Raw genomic sequence first — 8,544 nt, forward strand, 5'->3', positions numbered from 1 at the left:
CTTACTGTATCCAATTGCAATGTTGGATAAAGATAGAGTAATAGAGAAGAAAATTATGACAACGAATAGACTTATATAAGTGCCATGTCATCAATATCCGAGATGGAGAAGCAGAGCAATCATGAGCAAACACATCTCATTTTCTGTCATAAGTTCGAATCGCACAATAACAGACATTCAAAACCCTTAAGACTCGCATAGATAACATGCCAATCGCATAAGATGTAATAAATTGTGCGAGAAAGTAATTTCGTTATCCATATATTAATGGGAATAAAACATAAACGATTAACATGCGATTGCAGAATGTACAATGTCCGAATAGGATGGGGTCGAAAATTAATGAGGCTAGTAGACAAGCCTCGAAAACAATTTACGATAAAATGTTTTGATTTCTTATAAAAGTTATAATAATCATAACATAATAATAACAATAGGGCGGTCTTTTATCAACAACGATATTACTTGTATAAAGCATACAATACTTAATAAAACACATACTCAGCACATTGCAGTATTTCCTTGCATTATATTAATAGAAATCAGAAGCGTAAAGTGTGTTTCATTTAGTGTCTTACATTACATTACACAAATTATTTGCGTTTACATGGACATTCCGAAGACAGCATGCTCAACCATTTTTCCGCTTTAATAGAATAATTTACATTTTAAGACACCTCATTTAATAACAACACATAAATACTTGTTGTTGCAAATATGTAGTAGCATATTTAAAGGAATATCCTATACGTAAACTAAAAGCTTTAAAAAATCAATACATATAACCAATACAGGTAACCCGATTTTCATTGTTTAACAAATAATTTTATTTAATTACATTTATTTGTGTATGTGTCTAAAATTCATACGAACAAAACAATGCTAAAAATTTTTACATTCGACTTAATGGTATTGAGCGTAAATCTTTTTAACAGTGACCCCACTGGCCTAAAATGTAATCCCTAGCAAGATCAGTCTGAAACTTACCTTCACAAACAATTTCAGATACATCCATGCTTACATAAGTTATTGAGCCTACGCGTGTTTTATTATTAATTTGTTTACAACAGTGACCTTTACCTTGACACAACTGACATCAAACGCACCCCAATTTTAGAACTAAATATCAGCTAGGGAACGGAAAATGTACGTTAACATTTAAAAGGTATAAAATGGGGGCATAATTCTACTAAATGGCATTCAATGTTTTAAAACTTAGTCAATGACCTCACACAGTGAACCCAAACAAATTTGAGAAGTGTTATTTAAGAAAAGTGGAAGCAACATTGAATTGGCGTGGGCGTGCGTTGACATTTGCCAGAGAATTACGCAGACACCGACGCTGGCAAGTTGTTGTTTCGTATAGCTTGGGTCATTTTGTTAGGAGTCAACCATGCAAATACTAGTAGAACGGATATAACAAGTATGTATAGAACCGTTATGAATAAATGGAGATGTATATCTTTTAAACTTAATAGAGGTCATTCACATATTTTAGAGAATTGACGTTTCCTGCGATATGTCGCTTTAAATATGAGCATTCGATTCAGTAATCAGGTCGTGATGCAAGGGAATAGAACTGTTATCCTCCGCACATGAACGAACGAATAAAGGATTCGATTATTTGTATTTTTGCAACTTTGGGAAACTGGATTCTTAGAATAATAAAAAAAACGGTGTGTACCAAGTATGTCTCTCTGCATCACGTAGTCTTTTTGTGAAAGCTATTTGTATTTGCATATGTCACTCGTAAAAATTAAAACCAGTTTAATCGTTGTGTTCTCAAGCTTACGAAGAACTTCTTATGCCGAGTAAATTTTGGATAAAGCTAAACAAATATTTCTGAATGTGTGAAAAGATTATCAATTAAATTAATTCTAAAAATGTGGTATTTTGCTACAATTGTTATTTGATTACTGTCAACAAAGGTGCGTTTCCATGAGGTAAATTGCTATTATTGTCACGCTAAAATAGCAGCTGTTAAAGTGCGTTTTGTAAAATTCCACGTTAAAGACGAGAAAATCAACCTCCACGTGTGCATTGAAAAAGATAAGCAACTATCATACTGACGACTCCAATCAAATAGAGCGCTCGCATGGTGGCTGAAACCCATTAGATTTTTAATAACACTATACTTACACAGTTACTTACACGATGTCATACACTAGAATATTTAAATGATTTGTCTTTACGATTAGTATTGTTCCAACATAGAAATTGATGTTTAATTATTTCCAAAATAGTGTTAAAGAATGACTCGTTTTCAGTTATTTATTAGATAATATTCAACATGTGTGGTTTCAGATTTGTAGAAATTACAATAATGGAAAACTGGATTATTTGTATAAGATAGTACATATGACGTTTGTTGAACATATCTATGTTTGATGAGATTTAAAATGCCTGAATAGCAGCGTTAATGTTTAATCAAATTATAGGTACATTGATGATCACAATCACAATTGTGCAGATTAAATCAAAATGGAATTGTTTGCCTGTGACAGGATTTTGTGTGTGCAAGAGACCGACGAAATAAAACTTTGATTAATAGAATATTAGTTCAATATAGTATTATATCAATGACTCCATTTGTATTTGTACACGGCACATTCAACTAAAGTTAAAAAAAAAGTAAAAATGCAAAGCTTATGTTTTTTTTTTTTTCAGATTAAAAAAAGAAAACAACAACTCATATACAAAGTTTATTTAACATGTTAACAATGTGGCAATGAATCGATTTATCATGAAAACATTACAATTAAAAAGTGTCGACTTAAATGTTACAGAGGTCAATATCCCATGCCTAAAAAAATTGCTTCTACCAATGGTATATATCTAGCAATTTTCTACATGTGAACAGTTCTCTTTTCCTTCTATGCCAACTTTAAAATTCATAAATTGTCTTAAAATTTTAAAACATGTTTTTTTAGAGATAAACGTCTATATTGAGCTCGAAAAGGACTTTCGAAATTTTATGGTTAGATGTTATGCTATATATGTCATTGAAATCAGCAGTGTGCGTCTTCCTACCTTATGTTTTAATGTGAAATTTATCTCATGGAACATTTGCTACATTTTTAGACACAAGTTAAACTGCGTACCAATTACATTTTGGAAACACAGTGCTCAATGCATGTACCTTTAACGCTTCCCAGATTAGACTTTGCAGTCGTCACAGGCTAAACAGGGGCGACACTGTTATAGACTTTTTCGCATACGGGAAATATATTCTAAACGAAATTGGGCGGCGATTAACGCACATGTCATAAGTCTAAATTTCCCAGAACGAGGCTCATATTTACTTAGGCGTAGTATTGTCTTTTCCAGAACATTACAATCGTTGTACTACCAACGGAAGACAATCAGTCGTCAATAGTATAAATTTTTCTCTTTTGTGAGGGATTTCGCTTGCTAATCGCAGCAATTACTTTAATACACTTCATCACGTTTAAGGCAATTTCATCTTTAAAGAGCCTTTAATGTTTTAAAACGCTAAAACTACATAATGATTGTATGTTCTTTCTGCACATATTTCCTCTTTCCACGGTTGTGTGCCTTAAAAATCAAAGTTTAAAAAAACCCACCATATAATAAAAAAGCTCAAGCATTCCAAGATATCAACCCTCAATTTCTCTACCATTTTGCTTCATAACCATTAAGTTACAATATTAACTTGTATCAATCTTAACATTGAACAAGCACGACTTATTCTGTGTCGTTGTTCCTCTATTGTCCCCACTCCCAACGGCTAGACCGGTCAAGGGAATGATGATGATGACAATGAAGCACACAGAAATTTTTTTCTCCTAATTAAAACAAGAACAATAAACCAATCAATTGTAGATAATAGTAAAACTGAATTTAAAAAGCCTTTGAAAGACGATTATAATATTCTGTGTCGTAACATAATGTTTGTGAAATGATGCTTTTGAAACATGGCATCGTCCTTGCTTATTACAACAAGGCTTTATGTTATTTACCTACTAATTAAGACAAAACTAAACTTAACTTACCTCATTGTTAAACGGATTACTCAGCGTCTTCTAACGGTGCAAAGCGCGAAAACATTTCACCTATTTAATTGACGAATTGACGCTTAAGCCATGCGATATTACTATTAAAGCCAAGATGTACAAAGATCATTATAACTGCACTCGCCTTACGTATAATAGACTCTTTCCCGTGTTATCTGACGTCAGTATACTTAATGAGAAAATGGTAACTACTTGTCTTGTAACTGTACGATTTGTCTATTGCTCACTTTGAAAAAAAAAAAAAACTTAATGTTTCTAATAAAGCAATCGTTATACAGAAGGTAAACACTATATCACTAATAATTGATTTATTATTTTTGAAATGATGTGTATATGTTAATTGAGTTAACTTGAATAGTCTTCTTTTACTTTTTTATCGATCTGCGTTATACAAATCCGACGTATTGACAGGCATAACTCTTGCTATATCTGTATTAGTGATCGTAATACATCAAAACATAATCATATCATAATTTGAAGGTTTTTGTTTGTATAATTATTATTATAATTATTATATAACTCTTGCTATATCTGTATTAATGATCGTAATACATCAAAACATAATCATATCATAATTTGAAGGTTTTTGTTTGTATAATTATTATTTATACTATAATACTTGTGTAACCGTAAACAGTGTTCGCACAAACGCTGTTTCGTATATTGAGCGCGCAAAATTGGGTAATACAGTCAGATATCAGCAACGAAAGCGGCTCATCATTGCACAGCGAACGTGTAGAACCTTTATTTGACGATACAAATTAGAAAGTGTATTGATGACACATAATGTAGTAACGATGTGCTTTTTATTTTGTATTGATACAATAACATGAATTGCAAAGAATACACCCACGCACACTCACATTTTTGACATTCATAACATAAACTGAATTCAGGTCGGACATTCTGGAAAATGCAGTGTATTTCCGCCAACAACATACCTGCTTTTATAATCCCTGCTGCTTATCCGACCTCCAGAACATGTTATAAGACCTTAATCATGGCCCCATTGTGCACCAATAACATCTTCGTCTGTAGATGATTGTAGAGCCATTGTTGTGGTAATCCTAATTACCTTTATTTAATAAACATTGTTAACATCAAGTATAATGTGATTGTGATTGCATAAATTGTCACTGTCTGGTCTTTGTATATACCAATACGCGTGAATTTTACTTTTAAAATTGAAGGTTTTGTAATGTTCTAAACCTTACAGTTCAAGCTATGAGTTGGAGAAGGACGACGTTTATACATGTACACTTGGTCTGATCTTATGTTTATTTAAATCAATATTGTTCAATATGTTTACAAAACAATATTTTTTGATCTCTTAAATGTGATCAGTCATGAACTTTCGCGTTTACAACCTTGAGAATTGAAATTGTAAGCTTTTATTAATTGCACATGTTTGAAGTTAATAATTTCATCCATACAGTGGAATTATGTACACGTTTTTTTTTACTTTTATAATGGATATAACATGATTCAGTAGTCATTGTATTTTACTTCTGAAACACATAAACGTATAAAGCCGAGCGCAGATGCTACCAATATTTTGTTGTGTATGTGTTATTTATACCTCCTACTCAAAGTTAAAACTTCATGAGCAGTACATGTATTACAAGCGTTAACAAGGGACACGGTCTATCAATCGTCCGTAAAATAAATGGAACAGTATACAAGGTGAGAACAAAAAGAGTAAAGATGCAAACTGTGTATTTTGTAAGATTACAGTTGATGTAGAAGCACAACAGAAAAGGAGGAGTAATAGCCGCCGTAAACGCTTTTGGATCCGATATCTTTATTTTCCAACCAAACCTCATCTCCCGCCGCAATGTTTAGCACAGGAGTTATTGCACTCTGATCCCACGTACCAGAACCTAGGACCTTTGTAATCAGTCGGCCGTTTTGAATCAAGTCAACTCGAATACCTTGCGTCGAGATCAAAAATGACGTTGTGGACAAATAATATCTGCTCACTGGAGCAATAAAGATCCCGTAGTTTGTGTGGTAGCCACCTCCGTCGTTGAGAAAACACTTTCGAAATCGATGTTTTGATTAACTCCGATACCATCTTGCTTGATAACTTTTACTGCAGTAAAGGCAACTGGACTTACGACCATACCTTGACGTGCAGTTCGTTGAACGTTGTTGGCAATAGCTTTATACAATAGAGTAAACATGATTAGAATACAAAAAAGATATCGAATGAATATTGCTAGCAACATTTAACACGATAACAGCGAGCATTAAACAGGATAATTTCTTAAGCATGGATTGGGTACCTATGCCCACAAAAACAAAAAAGTATTCTTACTTTCATTAGTTGTCCTGGCAGATCAATCAATTTCCTGTGCTAACAATTTCATTGTTGATTTATGATCACCGGTATAATTGTTGTGAATTCGTTGCTGTTGTGCCAATGAATCATGTTTGGGTGTCATGAGTTTCACTGGCGTTAAGCTTTCATCTGTCTGAATGTCGTGAATAATCCGTTTCAGTTCTTTTATTTCTTCTGACTGTTCTTTCATCTTCACCTCTTGAAGCCTGATAGTCTCTGTCTGTTCTGCATCTACAAATACAATATCAGGGTAATGATAAGATCTGCGTTATAAAATGTTGATTGAATTATAGAAATATATTCAGTTTTAAGTCGTTTAAAAGGTAGTTGACACATAGGTTTTTGTCAATGTGTGTGATGTTTAACATGAACAAGGGATTTTTTATTTAATCATATGCATAACAAGCATTTAGGAATTAAGTACATGTGGTACAGTTCACATGGTAATATACGGTAATAAAGAGTATGGATTTAAAAAAACAACAAAAAAGAGTTACCTGTTTTCAAAAGTGATGACACTGTGACTTCTAAACGAGCCAAACGCGAATAGAGATCAAACTCCGCAAGAAGGCTTCGAGGATACAATAGCAATATAAAGATGCAATGTGTATTCATTGTCGAGGCAGTGGTGTTACGGAATGGTTCGTTATCAGGGGCCGAACCAGCTTTTATCTCACCATTTAAAATGATGTACTAATTCGACCTGTCACGTTCTATTGTTCAACCTTGGTAAAAATGGCGATACCAAGATTAAATTATTATACTTACGTTTACTGGGCATGTTCATTTGGATGTCTGAGTTTGAGTTGTATGCGATCACGAGACCATGCTCTGTTACAACATGGTCTCGTGATTGTCATATAAAAGTTCACGTTTCATTCTTTGTGTATGGTAATGACCCAATAATGCTTTGAAAACAATGTATTCAGGCAAGTGTATTTATAAACTCAATGTGTTTTAGCATTTGTTCTAAATGTTTTATAACACGTTTTAAGAAAGACGGTTAGCACGTACAAGATATGTGCAATTATAATAGAATCGTTACAATAAAAAAGAGTTCCACAAAGACAATACGAGTACACTATAATTTTCATATTGCTGTGGTGATCTAAACCTTCTGCTACCGAACGATCATACTAAAGACGTGTGTTAAATTTAGATATCTTTAGTTTTGCACATGATCGTTTACTGAATGTCAGAGGCTTAGGTGTCGAAGAGCGCATAATTCTATCTCACTGCCTTATGGAGTTATAGGCAAAGGCAAGTAACCTTACACCAAGACATAATTTTTGTTTGCTAAGGAGGTTTGAGTTTGTGTGAACGTAACATAGATTAAGCGTATTGGTTAAAGGGATGCGGTTTTGTTGAATGCACTGTAAACCAGAGCATAACGTTGAGCTTACATCCCGCGCCGACGTATCAGTAGCTGACTGGTTTGTAACATTAAACACAAAACAATAAAAGGCTGGCTCATTTGACTGGATATATTAATTAGAGCAAAACATTCGCATACAAATTGTTTAAGCTCAATCTGTCTTTGATTTCAAAGTGATTGAATACATCAACACAAAAAAACATTCTAAAATTTGTTATTACATGCCGTTACACCATCGCATAACCTGAAGTATAGTGCGACAAACGAGTGCAATCCATCACGTTATACATCACAGAATTTTGCAATTTATGAATTGTGCTATTTCTACCTATGATTGCTATGCAATTATGTAGTCAAGAAATCCATGATTTGTTTTAGTTTAATGATGACATTTTTAAATATTTCTATGAAGAAAGTTTAAAGCTTGTATTACACTAACCACTCAAACTATGTGTGCAGTTTAAATACATACGCGATTATAAGACCGGCTTGACAAGTGCGTTTCTATGCCGCATTAACTTATGCGATTTTATGACCGCCTTGACCTGTAAGCTTCTTGGACAAAATATATTGAAAAAGTATAAACAATAACCCATTGTTGTTTGAAACAATCATAACCTGGATTCTGAAAGAAATGGTACACAAGTATTGTATGTGTTTGCCCGTATTAAACATTGTTATGCATATGCTCTTAATATCAAAATAATATTTTATTACATATAGAGTCTCAATCATTAAATGATATTCACGCTTTCATATGTGTTAATTTTGGTTATTATTTGTGTTGATGTTAT

The 8,544-nt window shown here is 33.1% G+C and overlaps 1 long non-coding RNA gene across 1 annotated transcript; it reads right to left on the reverse strand.

Annotated features, from left to right (window-relative positions):
* Positions 1-5,942: 5,942 nt before the first annotated feature.
* LOC127868194 (uncharacterized) lies at positions 5,943-7,000 on the reverse strand. The gene is made up of 3 exons (XR_008043906.1): positions 6,873-7,000; positions 6,352-6,606; positions 5,943-6,195 (listed from the first exon to the last, which is right to left on the reverse strand). It is a non-coding gene; the product is annotated as an uncharacterized LOC127868194 (long non-coding RNA).
* Between the last annotated feature and the right edge of the window lie 1,544 nt (positions 7,001-8,544).

Source organism: Dreissena polymorpha, chromosome 1 (assembly GCF_020536995.1).
Source record: "Dreissena polymorpha isolate Duluth1 chromosome 1, UMN_Dpol_1.0, whole genome shotgun sequence".
In the NCBI taxonomy this organism is placed as follows: Eukaryota; Metazoa; Mollusca; class Bivalvia; order Myida; family Dreissenidae; genus Dreissena; species Dreissena polymorpha.